The sequence below is a fragment of the Triticum aestivum genome, chromosome 7B (assembly GCF_018294505.1).
Source record: "Triticum aestivum cultivar Chinese Spring chromosome 7B, IWGSC CS RefSeq v2.1, whole genome shotgun sequence".
Taxonomy (NCBI): Eukaryota; Viridiplantae; Streptophyta; class Magnoliopsida; order Poales; family Poaceae; genus Triticum; species Triticum aestivum.
In genome coordinates this window covers 220,219,499-220,235,469 of record NC_057813.1, presented here as the reverse complement: position 1 = coordinate 220,235,469, position 15,971 = coordinate 220,219,499, and positions in this window count along the sequence as shown.

Here is a 15,971-nt window from a genome sequence, read left to right as displayed (position 1 = left end):
GTATCGCTTCATGCTTCAACTTTGGAGCCTCGTCAACGATTGGATTCATATTGGGAATATTGATACCTCTCCATGGCACTTGAAAAACTCCATGCAAGATTGGTGGATCAACTCACCATGCTTGTGAGTTGGAAAATTTAGAATGAGAGAAATGCACGTATCTTTTGTTAGAAGAGCGCTCCATCTCCCATTCTTTTAAATGTGACTTAAAAAGAGGCATTACTTCGGGTCAAAGAGGGAGCTAAGAAGTTAGGAAACATAATTTTGGGGGAGTAATGCTTTTGGTTGTAAAGGTGTGTTGTAACAAAACTCTTTCCCCTCCTTAATTAATATATGAGCAAAAACTTTTGCCTCCATTTAAAAAAACACCACAAAGGCTATTGCTGCTAGTTTGCCACACAAACTGGGTAGACAGTTGGAATCTCAACATTGGGTCAAGTATCAACAACGGGAACTAGCATCTATTTTATTTTCTTTCTTTCTTCCTAAGATAATAGCTAAAAAAATCTGGAAAGCGTTGTTTTCTACTCCCTCTGATCCAAAATAAGTGTGGTGGTTTTAGTTCAAAGTATCTTTCTTCTCAAGATTACATATTCTAAGAAAAAGTTCCCAAAATCAATACATTATCATGACGAAATAAAGCAATGGATTAGGCACAACTAATTCAAGCATGAATTATGTGGGAATGATCCATAAAGTAAAACTTAAATGTTGGTCACTCTGATGAGTTGAACCCTTTTGAAAACAAGTTTTTAGAAAGGTTGAGAAAAAAATAAGCAGGGGTGCACATGCAATTAAAAGAACACAGATGCAATTTTTTGAACTAGAAAAGAAAAACATACTGATATATGAACATGCGTTAAAATAAAATGGTACATGTCCTTTCTATGATTCTGTAGCAATTTGCACCCTACACTTGGGCATGCTATGTACTCCATCCGGTACCCAAAATTGGTGTGTTTTGGACATTGATACAGTCTTCAGAATATAACTTGACCACTAGTTCCCATTGCACTAGGTACATGTACACCAAGTCAACAAGAACAAAACTATAATAGTGTGAAATTAATTCTCAAGACATATATACGAATATGGGTTTTCAAGATCCCAATCTATATATTTAAAACAATATTGATGGTTAGTATTCAGCGTTCAACTTAAGACATGTCCAACCTCGTTTGAGCCACCTTTTTTATGTACTTGAAAATCTCACATGGAATGAATGCATCATCAACAGCAATGTTTTTGGATGCCATGTCACCATCATCATAGTAGTTGGAAATTCCATCTACTATAGCACATGTAGAGGATGATTGCGTAAATATAGAGGATGATTCCAAAAAAGTTGAACAAGTTAGTTGCAACAATCCATGTATCGGCACCGGCACCGTTGGCATCACCACCATCTCTCAACGCAAAGTAGAGCAGACAGAGATCCTCCATACTGACGACAGGAAAATTCTGGCACAACATATGGAAGATGGCCATATCCATGAAAAGACCAGAGTCATCATCATGCAACTCAAGAACTTTTTCCCATGTCATATAGTCTGCCCTCAGCCTCACACTCTGGCGGCAAATCTAGAAGAATCAGGTGCCCGGTTGCCTGCAACAAGGACTGTGGTGCAAAAAATGCCGATAAACATAAAAAATGCTTCCTCGGGTGAAGCACACACTTAATAACAGATGCGAGCTAGTGCCCAATTCAGGGTCTGGCGGGTCACCAATGGGAACCTTCACAGGCAGACGAATATACTTGACATTAGGGTCCTCCCTGAGGACGGTGCCAAGTAAGATACCATGGAGGTAATCAACAAGCATCGAAAATTGCCGCAGGGCACCACAATGTCCGTCGACCACCACAGCAGGCCCGTGCATTGATCATTCTCATGGCTGATCACTCGTCGTGTAAGTAGGGGCGTCCAATCAATTTTTGGAGCCGGGACACATTAAAATAAGAATTTTATACAAATATTTATCTAAAACTATTTTATCATACTAATACATTAATCACTTTAATTTCCATTATTTAGTTGAGTAACCACATAACAACGTTGTGTAATATTACTTATGTCATTCCTTTTGTATCATTTTTAATGTGTTTCACTTAAAAAATCAACTCCGCGAAATTTTAATTGTATGTTTAACCAAAACTTGTGTTTAAATAAAAGTTTGAAATTTGTATATAAATAAATTGTATAGTACATATGTATATATTTGTGTGTATTCACATGTGTTATATATTTTAATATTATCAAATATATCATTGTAGAGATCTCTAGAAGTGTATTATCTAACTAATATTACTACTCCCTCTATTCACTTTTATAAGGTTTTGAAGACATTTCAGACAAGGTGCAAAGTATATCATTTTCAGTTGTCTGAAACGACTTATAAAAGTGAACGGAGGGAGTATCAAAATAGTGCTTTCTAGAAAATTTTGTTAGATAACCATATTTACAGGCCTTTCAAGAGTATAAATTGAACCATTTCCAAATGAGGCAAGTTAGATTCAATAATAAGTTGGCAACTGGTGACTAGTTTTTTTTGTCTGAAAACCGTAGAATAATAGTTCTACGGTAAAATTATATTAAAATAAAATTATGTTACAAATTACATGGTGAACCCCAAAGGGATTCACAAGTAGTGATCATACTTAGTGCAAAATGAAGACTAGCAAAAGATTGAGAAGCGACCAACCAAGAAACAAATAATCTCATAAGCGAGCATGGAGCATAATTAACACCGAATAATGCACCACAAGTAGGATGTAATTTCATTGCACAACTATTGACTTTCGTTCTTGCATAGGGAATCACAAATCTTAACACCAATATTCTTACTAAAGCATAATTACTCATCAACATGACTCACATATCACATCATCATATCTCAAAACTATTATGAGGAATCAAGTTTATTTTGTCAAATGGTCTTCATGAAAGTTTTTATTATATCATTCATGGATATCTATCACTTTGGGACTAATTTTCATGTGTTGCTTTTGATAAGCTCAAACAAATATAAGTGAAGATCATGAGCATAAAATTTCTTTCTCTCAAATTAATTTAAGTGAAGCAAGGGAGAATTTCTTCAAAAATACTAAAGCACACCGTGCTCAAAAAGGTATAAGTGAAGCACTAGAGCAATTCCATAGAAAAGAGCTTCCTTGACGGGATGTGAGTGCCGCTTACCTAGCCTCCCTGGCAACTATTTGAGGAATTTATTTTATTTAAAAACTTTCAGAACTAAGTAATTTATTAGAACAGTAAGCAAAACAAAATAAAATGACAATCCAAGGATAGCACACATCATGTGAAGAAGCAAAAACTTAGGCTCAAGCGATACTAACCGATAATTGTTGAAGAAAAAAGGTGGGGTGCCTGTCGGGGCATTCCCAAGCTTAGATGCTTGAGACTTCTTGAAATATTATCTTAGGATTCCTTGGGAATCCCCAAGCTTGAGCTTTTGTGTCTCCTTAATTCCTCTCATATCACGGTTTTATCACGGTTTTCCTAAATATCAAAAGCTTCATCCACACAAAACTCAACAAGAACTCGTGAGATAAGTTAGTATAAACCAATGCAAAAACCTTATCATTCTCTACTGTAAAAAATCACTAAAATTATTATTCAACATGGCATACTAAATGCCTCTGCATATTTAATACTCGTATCCTCAAATAGAATCATTAAACAAGCAAACATATGCAAACAATGCAAACATAATGGCAATCTGCCAAAATAGTACAGTTTGTAAAGAATGCAAGAGTATCAATACTTCTTAAACTCCAAAAATTATGAAAAGAATTACCACACTGTAGATAATTTATCAGAGCTTATTTTTCAAAAAGTTTCAACATTTTATCACATTCTGACTTTTCTAGGGAATTTTTGCAACAGCGGTAAACTTTCTGTTTTCAAACAGCAACATGTAGACTTGTAAAATAAGCATACTAAAGGCTATCAATGCCACTTTTATTGAAATAAAAGATGAAAAAAATTATTATAAATAACAACAAGTAAATCCTAACAAAATAAAATGATGCTCCAAGGAAAACACATATCATGTGACGAATGAAAACATAGCTGCAATTGAGGTTACCGATAATGTTGGAGACGAAAGAGGGGATGCCTTCCGCGGCATCCCCAAGCTTAGTTGCTTGGATATTCCTTGAATATTACTTTGGGGTGCCTTGGGCATCCCCAAGCTTAGGGTCTTGTCACTCATTATTCTCCTCATATCGACATCTCACCCAAAATTTGAAAACTTCAATCACACAAAACTTAACGGAACTTCGTGAGATAGGTTACTATGATAAAGAGCAAACCATTTCACATTGGTACTGTCAAAGACAAGATTCATAATTGTTTCCATACAATTCTTACTATAGCATATCATTTACATAGTCTATATTGAGCAATATAAGCCATAGAAACTAGAAAACAAGCAAACTATGTATTAAAAACAGAATCTGTCAAAAACAGAACAGTCTGTAATGATCTGGATAACTACCATACTTATGCTACTCCAAAAATTATGAACAAATTATGAACACGTGAGAAATTTGTATATTAAACTTCTGAAAAAATAATCAACTCAAAAGCACTCTTCTGTTAAAAATGAGAATTATTGTTGTGAGTGCAAAAGTTTCTGTTTTTCAGCAAAATCAAATCAACTATCACCCAACATGATCCCAAAGGCTTTACTTGGTACTTTATTGAAACAAAAGCTATAAAACATGATTACTACAGTGGCCTAATCATGTGAACACACAAAAACATTAGGGGTAAATGTTGGGTTGTCTCCCAACAAGTGCTTTTTTTAATGCCTTTTAGCTAGGCATGATGATTTCAATGATGCTCGCATAAAAGATAAGAATTGAAACATAACAAGAGCATCATGAAGCATATGACTAGCACATTTAAGACTAACCCACTTCCTATGCATATGGATTTTGTGAGCAAATACTTCATGGGAACAAGAATCATCTAGCATAGGAAGGCAAAACAAACATAACTTCAAGATTTTCAACACATAGAGAGGAAACTTGATATTATTGCAATTCCTACAAGCATATGTTCCTCCCTAAAAATAATTTTCAGTAGCATCATGAATGAACTCAAAAATATTGCTATCACATAAAGCATTCTTTTCATGATCCACAAGCATAGAGATTTTATTACTCTCCACATAAGCAAATTTATTCTCATTCATAGTGGTGGGAGCAAACTCAATGAAATAACTATCATGTGATTGAAAACTAAAATCATGATGACAAATTTCATGGTTATCATTATTCAAAATAGCATACATGTCATCACCATAAGCATCATAGATAGAAATCTTGTTCTCATAGTCAATTGAAGCCTCATCCAAAATGATGGATTCATCATTAAATAAAGTCATGACCTCTCCGAATCCACTTTCATCAATATAATCATCATAAATAGGAGGCATGCAATCATCATAATAAATTTTCTCATCAAAACTTGGGGGACTAAAAATATCATATTCATCAAATATAGCATCCCCAAGCTTATGGCTTTGCATATCATTAGCATCATGGATATTCAAAGAATTCATACTAATACATTGCAATCATGCTCATCATTCAAATATTTTGTGCCAAACATTTTATTGTCTTCTTCTAACAATTGAGCACAATTTTCCGAACCATCATTTTTAAGAAAGATATTATAAAGATGATCAATAATATGATGCAACCTCAGTTCCATTTTTATGTAGTTTTCTTTTATAAACCAAACTAGTGATAAAACAAGAAACTAAAAGATTCAATTGCAAGATCTAAAAATGTACCTTGGTAGCGACCAGACCTCAAACGGTCAAGTCTCTGTGCATCAGTGTCATCCTTGGATCGGTAATGCTGACACGCACAGTACTCGAGGAATTATAACAGAGTTTCAATCACACACTTATTACATCGAGTCCTCATAAAGAGTATGATTGCACAAATAAATCATGGCTGAAGCGGAAGCTTCGAAGGTAAATGAGTCCATCAACTCCAACGGCATAGCTGAGTGCAAAACAACAACCTATCGCACCTTATTCGTCATCTGAGTAGTCTGCAACATAAGACGTTGCAGCCCGAAACGGGTCAGCACATGGAATATGCTGACATAGTTACACTATAAAGCAATGATAATGCAAGAACTATATCTACATGCAATATTTGGCTGGTGGAGGCTATAAGTTTCATGGTTTTGCATAAAGCTATATTTTCCCTACAAGAAAGGAATAAATTTATTTAACTACTCCCATGTTGCCCATTATTTGAGAAGGTAACCCCAACTCAAATCCCAACTAAAAGTATCATCATTAACCCAACATCAATATTAATTAAAGTAACGTGCTGAGATCACATCGATAGATTCAAGTAATAGATACTCAAAATGTCCATAACCGGGGACACGGCTAACCATGATTAGTTTATACACTCTGTAGAGGTTTGCGCACTTTTCCCCACAAGACTCGACCGCATCCATGATCGGATGATCGAGACATAGCCTTTATGAAGCATTAACTCTCTACTCCGGGTAGACAGTACCACCTACAACCCTCTACATCTGCTAGTCTACCTCTTCAAGAGCTCACGCAACTTACTCAACTATGCTAGAGCCCATAATGGCTTGTGGCTGCACACAAAAGTTTCTAGCATGAATAATCTTATGATCGCTTTGAGCCTGGGTGGCATTCCATAGGATAATCACACGGGTACTCCGGGATTTCCAAAAACAGGCAACGTTGGGTTCCCCAGGTGCCTGAACCAATCCACCCAGATGTATATTAAAGTTGCCACCTTAATGTTATCCATGATTAAAATAACTCTCAAACTTCCATGTGTGAATCACGATCCAATCCCCGTCTACGAGCATGGCTAAGCAATAATAAGCATAATATATTCCCGGGGTGATCAAAAGGTATTAGGTTCCTACCTCAAGCACCACAACCAAAACCACATGTTCCCAATCCTACTCATGCAAATATTTGAGGGGCAATACTAATGCATAGTAAAAACTGGGTATAAAAGAGCATGATCAAAGTGTAACTTGCCTTGCTGATGATCTGCAAACTCTAGAGATTCGTAGTAACAAGCTTCACACTCCGGGTAATCTAGCGTAGACAAACAATAGCATACATAAGCAATCACTCAAACGAAACACAAGAAAAACCGAGAAAAGATCCAAATCAAACACAAAACAAGAAAACAGATTAAACTAACAAGAGTCAAAACCTAACAACAATATCATGTGAATTAGATCTTAAGAGTAGGTACAAGTGATTACCTACGATTCGCAAAATGATTCAACTCAAACGGAGCAACGAAACTCAAAATACGAACGAAACAAGATCGTTTACTAATCTGGACTAAAGTCAAATTTTACAGTACCAAAATCATGTTCAAGTTAGTTAACTGGAAAGAACAGAATGATACGAAGATTTTGACGCTAGTTTCATCTAATTTGGATAAACGAGTAATAAGTTATACTAGTTTAAAGATAATGGCCTAAATCGCGACAAAAATAATCGTAGATAAATCCCTGGCCGAAAATAAACTAAAAATAAAAAGACTAACGAACCAATGTTCGCTGTCTGAACTGAATCGGCGAACATCGTTCGTTAAAATGAACGAACGGACGAACGTCCGCTAATAAAACCGAAAAAAGGAACCGCGGTTAACAAAAAAAACCGGGGCATCGATTTTACCGGTCAACGGCGGTGGGCGGTGGCGGCGGCGGCGTCCGGCGGCGCGGGGCTGCGGGGCGGGATGGCGGTGGCGGCGGCGCGTGCCGGCTCGGCTGGGCCTTTGGCCTAGTCGGGCGAAACATTTTTTTTAAATAATTTCACCCAAAGAGAAAATTCCTAATAAAATATAAAAAAATTCAAAAAACGCCAAAAACAATTTTCATCATGTAAATAGAATATTTAGAATAGGGTGAACATTTTTCTGGCCTAAAAATGCAATTTTCAAAAATGCATATTTTTCTACTTCAAATAAAATAGCAAATAAAATACCAGAAAATCATAATTTGATTTTAAAATTCTTTCTCCAATATTTCTCTTAATTTGAAGAAGTCATATTATCTTCTCTCACTTATTTTTAATATTGGAAATAATTGAAGAGTAAAATGAAATTGATCATTTTCTTCAAATTTGAAATAAATTCAAATATGATTTTCGTGAAACCTCCAACTCTCTCCTTGGGTCCTTGAGTTGCTTAAGATTTCTAGGATCTCAACCAAAATGCAAGAATAAATATGATATGCATATGATGATCTATGTATAACATCCAAATTGAAAATTGGGATGTTACAAACCTACCCCCCTTAAGATGAATCTCGCCCTTGAGATTCGGGTTGGTCAGCAAAAAGGTTTGGGTGGTCTCTACGAAGATCTTCTTCTCGCTCCCAGGTGGCTTCCTCCTCGGTATGGTGGCTCCACTGAACTTTGCAGAACTTGATAACATTGATTCGAGTAACTCGACTGGAAAACTCGAGAATCTTGACTGGCTTCTCTTCATAGGTCAAATCACTGTCTAACTGAATTGCTTCCAATGGCACTGTATCTCTCATAGGAATATCGGCCATCTCTGTGTGGCACTTCTTCAACTGGGAAACGTGAAACACATCGTGAACTCCTGACAATCCTTCTGGCAATTCCAGCTTGTAGGCAACTTCTCCCATGCGTTCCAAAACTCTGTATGGTCCCACAAAACGTGGTGCTAACTTTCCCTTGACTCCAAAATGCTTAACTCCTCGAAGCAGGGACACACAAAGATATACTCTGTCTCCGACTTTGTAAACTATCTGCTTGCGTTTAGAATCCGCATAACTCTTCTGCCTGGACTAGGCTACTTTGAGTCTGTCGTGAATCAACTTAACCTTCTCTTCAGAGTCTTTGATTAAATCTGGTCCGAACAAATGTCGATCTCCAACTTCATCCCACGATAACGGTGTCCTGCACCTCCTTCCATACAAAGCTTCGAAAGGGGCCATCTTCAAATTGGCTTGATAACTGTTGTTATAAGAGAACTCTGCATACAGTAAATTGTCGTCCCAACTAGATCCATAATCTAGCGCACAAGCTCTCAACACGTCCTCCAGAATCTGATTGACTATCTTGGTTTGTCCATTTGTCTGTGGATGAAAGGCTGTACTGAACTCTAGCCTGGTACCCAAGGTTTCATGCAACTGATTCCAAAACTTTGAAGTAAACTGGGTTCCTCTATCTAATACAATGGTCCTTGGAACTCCATGCAGACATACGATCCTGGTCATGTATATCTTTGCCAACTTAGCACTCGTATAGGTGGTCTTCACCGGGATGAAATGAGCTACTTTCGTCAAACGATCGACTACAACCCAAATAGAGTCATAGCCCGAATGAGTCCTGGGCAATCCAATGATAAAATCCATGCCAAGTTTATCCCACTTCCATTCGGGTATCGACAATGGTTGTAGCAATCCAGCTGGCTTCTGATGCTCTGCCTTAACTCTCTGACATACTGCTACATACTCGGCAATATCCTTCTTCATTCCTGTCCACCAGAAACTTTCCTTCAAATCCAAATACATCTTAGTGTTTCTTGGGTGAATTGAATACGGCGAATCATGGGCCTCCTGCAAAATCAACTTCCTGATCTCGGAGTCATTAAGCACATATACGTGATCCTCAAACCATAAAGTGTCGTGCTCATCCTCAATAAATCCTTTAGCCTTTCCTTTGCTCATCTTTCCCTAATCTCAGCAATCTCTTTGTCAGTCTTCTAGGATTCTCTGATCTTACCCATCAAAGTGGACTGAATCTCCAATGCTGCAACATAACCTCTCGGAACTATCTCCAAACATAGCTCTCGAAGATCATCTGCTAACTCCTTAGGTAATTCTCCGGTCATGAGCATGTTAACATAACTTTTGCGGCTCAACACATCTGCTACGACATTGGCCTTTCTGGGATGATAGTGCAATTTCATATCATCATCCTTGATGAGCTCCAACCATCTCCTTTGCCTGAGGTTCAACTCCTTCTGCGTGAAGATATATTTCAAACTCTTATGATCCGTGTATACCTCACAATGGTTTCCGATGAGAAAATGTCTCCATGTCTTCAGCGCATGCACTACGGCTGCTAACTCCAAATCATGCATAGCATAATTCAACTCATGAGGTTTAAGCTGTCGTGAGGCATATGAAACAACTCTTCCTTCCTGCATAAGCACTGCTCCAAGTCCTCAACGTGAAGCGTTGCAATATACTTAATAATTCTTCTGTTGGTCTGGGAGAATCAGCACTGGGGCTGAAACCAAACGTTTCTTCAACTCCTGAAAACTGGCTTCACACTCGTCAGTCCATTTAAACTTGGTGTCCTTCTTCAATAACTCTGTCATGGGCTTTGCAATCCTGGAGAAATTCTCAATGAACCTCCAATAATATCCTGCAAGTCCAAGAAAACTCCTGATCTCTCCAACTGATGTGGGTGCCACCCATTTAGTCACAGAAACAACCTTGGTAGGGTCTACTGCTATTCCTTCTCCGGATATAACATGTCTAAGAAATCCAACTTCCTTTAACCAAAACTCACCTGGGCGCGCACTGGTGGGTTGTGACCCCCTCGGGGCATCCCCAAGGTGCTGCTTTGGCCCATTGGTGGTCTTCTGGTCCATAAAAAATCCACAAAAAGTTTCGCAGTGTTTGGACTTTGTTTGATATTTATTTCCTGCGATGTAAAAGCATGCAAAAAATAGCAACTGGTACTTGGCACTATGTCAATAGGTTAGTACCAAAAAAGATATAAAATGACTATAAAATGATTATAAAACATCCAACAATGATAATATAACAACATGGAACAAATCAAATATTATAGATACATTGGAGACGTATCAGGGAGCAGCTAGAATTAGAACCTAGTTGGGGAGAATCATTGCTTTCAAGATAAGTAGATATTTTGGAGCAAATCTCAGGAGCTTCATCTATTTCAATCTCTTCATCCACAGCTTCACTTTCTTCACTTTGAATTCCCCCATTTCCAGGAACAGGATAATAGACAGCAAGTTGAATCACAGGGTCATCTCCATCAGCCAAATTAAGAGTAAAGAATGGGTTATCCTCTTCAGCAGCAGTATCAACTATCTCCTGGTAATCAGCTGGAAGGATTTGAGGATCCAAGTTGAGATCCATAATGAAGTTGTCTTTAAACACCAAAGGTGGCACAATAGTAATTGAAGGAATCTCTGCTTGCATGTGTGAGCTAGCAAAAATTAGAGCAGGAATGTCCTGAGGTGGGAGCTTCCTGTTGAATATTAGGGATGACATTCTGAGGTGGGAGCTCATTCAGATGGACTACAGGCTGATGACCCACAAGTATAGGGGATCTATTGTAGTCCGTTCGATACGTAAGAGTGTCGAATCCAACGAGGAGCAGAAGGAAATGACAAGCAGTTTTCAGTAAGGTATTCTCTGCAAGCACTGAAATTATCGGTAACAGATAGTTTTGTGATAAGGTAATTTGTAATGGGTAACAAGTAACAAAAGTAACTAAGGTGTAGCAAGGTGGACCAATCCTTTTTGTAGTAAAGGACAAGCCTGGACAAACTCTTATATAAAGCAAAGCGCTCCCGAGGACACATGGGAATTACCGTCAAGTTAGTTTTCATCATGCCCATATGATTCACGTTCGTTACTTTGATAATTTGATATGTGGGTGGACCGGTGCTTGGGTACTACCCTTCCTTGGACAAGCATCCCACTTATGATTAACCCCCCTCGCAAGCATCCGCAACTATGAAAGAAGAATTAAGGTAAACCTAACCATAGCATGAAACATATGGATCCAAATCAGCCCTTTACGAAGCAACACAAAAACTAGGGTTTAAGCTTCTGTCACTCTAGCAATACATCATCTACTTATTACTTCCCAATGCCTTCCCCTAGGGCCGAATCATGGTGAAGTGTCACGTAGTCAACGTTCACATAACACCACTAGAGGAGAGACAACATACATCTTATCAAAATATCGAATGAATACCAAATTCACATGATTACTTATGACAAGACTTCTCCCGTGGCCTCAAGAACAAACGTAACTACTCATAAATCATATTCATGTTCATAATCATAGGGGGTATTGAATAGCATTAAGGATCTGAACATATGATCTTCCACCGAGTAAACCAACTAGCATCAACTACAAGGAGTAATCAACACTACTAGCAACCCATAGGTACCAATCTGAGGTTTTGAGACAAAGATCGGATACAAGAGATGAACTAGGGTTTGAGAGGAGATGGTGCTAGTGAAGATGTTGATGGAGATTGACCCCTCTTGATGAGAGGATCGATGGTGATGACGACGGCGACAATTTCCCCCTCCCAGAGGGATGTTTCCCCGACAGAACAGCTCCGCCGGAGCCCTAGATTGGTCCTGCCCAGGTTCCACCTCAAGACGGCGGCGCTTCGTCCCGAAAGCTTCCTTATGATTTTTTCCAGGACAAAAGACACCATATAGCAGAAGATGGGCATCGGGGGCCTGCCAGGTGGCCCACGAGGCAGGGGGCGCGCCTAGGGGGTAGGGCGCGCCCTCCACCCTCATGACTGGTGGGTGGCCCCCCTCTGGTGCTTTCTTTGCCCAATATTTTTAATATATTCCAAAACTGACTTTCGAGGAGTTTCAGGACTTTTGATGTTGTGCAGAATAGGTCTCTAATATTTACCCCTTTTCCAGCCCAGAATTCCAGCTCCGGCATTCTCCCTCTTCATGTAAACCTTATAAAATAAGAGAGAAAAGGCATAAGTATTGTGACATGATGTGTAGTAACAGCCCATAATGCAATAAATATTTATATAAAAGCATGATGCAAAATGGACATATCAACTCCCCCAAGCTTAGACCTCGCTTGTCCTCAAGCGAGAGCCGTTATCAAAAAATATGTCCACATGTTTAGAGATAGAGGTGTCAATAAAATAAAATACAAACATGAGGGCATCCTGATCATTCCTTGAATAGCAACATATAAACTGTCATATGATTTCTTATGCTAAAGTAACAATCTATTCACAATGTAGAGTATGAATCAGAAACCTCATTGAAAACTAACAAAGGATGATCATTCACTGAAGCAATTGCAATTTATCATAACATCGGAAAGAGTCAATATAACAGCTTTTCAGCAAGTCCACATACTCAACTATCATTTAGTCTTTCACAATTGCTAACTGTAGGACCTTGAGAAGAGGTGTCTAGAGGGGGGTGATTAGACACTAAGTACCAAAGTTGCAGTTTTTAACTTCTTTAAGTTTAAGTGGAGTTTAGGCACAAGTTTAACATTCACAATACATAACGAGCAAGCACGCAAAGAGTATATGAGCAGCGGAAAGTAAAGCATGCAACTTGCAAGAATGTAAAGGGAAGGGTTTTGGAGGATTCAAACGCAATTGGAGACACGGATGTTTTGTCGTGGTTCCGATAGGTGGTGCTATCGTACATCCACGTTGATGGAGACTTCAACCCACGAAGGGTAACGGTTGCGCGAGTCCACGGAGGGCTCCACCCACGAAGGGTCCACGAAGAAGCAACCTTGTCTATCCCACCATGGTCGTCGCCCACGAAGGACTTGCCTCACTAGCGGTAGATCTTCACGAAGTAGGCGATGTCCTTGCCGTTACAAAATCCTTGGTTCAACTCCACAATCTTGTCGGAGGCTCCCAAGTGACACCTAGCCAATCTAGGAGACACCACTCTCCAAGAAGTAACAAATGGTGCGTTGATGATGAACTCCTTGCTCTTGTGCTTCAAATGATAGTCTCCCCAACACTCAAATCTCTCTCATAGGATTTGGATCTGGTGGAAAGAAGATTTGCGTGGAAAGCAACTTGGGGAAGGCTAGAGATCAAGATTCATATGATAGGAATGGAATATCTTGGCCTCAACACATGAGTAGGTAGTTCTTTCTCGAAAATGTATGCTGGAAGTGTAGGCACGTTCTGATGGCTCTCTCCACGAATGAAGAGGAGGTGGAGGGGTATATATAGCCTCCACACAAAATCTAACAGTTACACACAATTTACCAAACTCGGTGGGACCGAATCAACAAACTCGGTCGGACCGATTTAGCAAATCTAGTGACCGTTAGGATTTTCGGTGGGACTGATATGCAACTCGGTAGGACCGATATGGTTAGGGTCAGGGCATAACATAATCTCGGTGAGACCAATTACACAAACTCGGTGAGACCAATTTTGGTAATTAGCTAACCAGAGAGTTGGTCAGGCAAACTCGGTTGGAACAATTACACAAACTCGGTAGGACCGATTTTGGTAATGAGTCAACCAGTAAGTTTGCATTGTAATCTCGGTACTACCGATTGCTCAAACTCGGTGAGACCGATTTTGGTAATGGACATACACAGAGAGATTACAATCCCATCTCGGTGAGACCAAGATCCCTATTGGTGAGACTGATTTGTCTAGGGTTTGTGGCAGTGGCTATGACATTGAACTCGGTGGCGCCGGATAGAAAGAATCGGTGGGGCCGAGTTTGACTTTGGTTTAGGTCATATGTGTGGAAGTGGGAAAGTAGTTGAGGGTTTTGGAGCATATCACTAAGCACTGTGGAGCAAGAAACTCATTAAGCAACACCTCATCCCTCCTTGATAGTATTGGCTTTTCCTATAGACTCAATGTGATCTTGGATCACTAAAATATAAAATGAAGAGTCTTGAGCTTGAAGCTTGAGCCAATCCTTTGTCCTTAGCACCTTGAAGGAGTTCCCACATCCTTTAGTCCATGCCACTCCATTGTTGAACTTATCTGAAACATACTAGATAAAAGTGTTAGTCCAACAAGAGATATGTTGACATTAATTACCAAAACCACCTAGGGAGCACTTGTGCTTTCACTAACAATCACCCAATACTTATGGGTATGAAGTTTCAGGGCTTATAGTTTCGCCTCCCAACCTTTTACCTCAAGGGTAATGTCAACAATAATAATTTATAAAAACCTACATCCAAGTGGATATATATATATATAGGGCTGGACTATTCTGTTACTAGTAACAGAATATTATTCTGTTACCCCTGCCCCTATAAGGACGCGCGACGCGATTTACAAACCGGTAACTAAAACAAAAAAAAGAGTAAACCACGGGTCGCCCATTCTATCCCTAACGTCCAGTCCCGAGCGTCACCACCCTGATGCCCCATCCACCGGCACCACTCCAGCCCCCGCCAATCCTCCGGTGCCGCCCTCGACCCAGTCACCGGCGCCGCCCCTGACCAGCCACCGGCACCGCCTCGCCCAGGCACCGGCGCCATCCCCCGCCCAGCCACCGGCGCCACCCCCGCCCAGCCACGGGCACCGCCTCGCCCAGGCACCGGCGCCATCCCCCGCCCAGGCACCGGCGCCGCTCCCGACCAGCCACCGGTGCCGCCCCTGCCCAGCCAACAGCGCTGCTCCCAGACTCATCCTCACGGCCCCCGTCGACCTCCTGGTAACCGTGAAGCCAATAGCGGCGGAATATTGCGGCTGGGCGTCCGCCCTTGAACTGTCGCGCGCCTTTGCCTTGAACGGTCGGACTCGCTGTCCCCGAGCTGGCCCCCACCCCAGCCCCTAGTAGGCCTCCGCACAACTTCCCACGAACATGTGCACGGTGCTGCTCTCCTCTGATTTCTCTCTTCTTTCTCTCTTGCATGATGTTGCTACTTCCTCTGCTGATGCTGCGGTGATGTTGTGGTTTTGATTCAGAGGAACTGAACAAAAAGGAGAAGAAAGCCATGATTTTTATTGTTGTGGTTTTGTTTTATTGCCCTCAATGTGTTTGTTGGAATGCCTACAACAAACATTCATATTTTTTCATGTTTCTCTTTTGTTCTGATGTACTACTCTATCCATGATCTTTGTACGTGTGGATGTCCAGTATGCACACTTCCCTACTATGTGAAGTACAAAATAT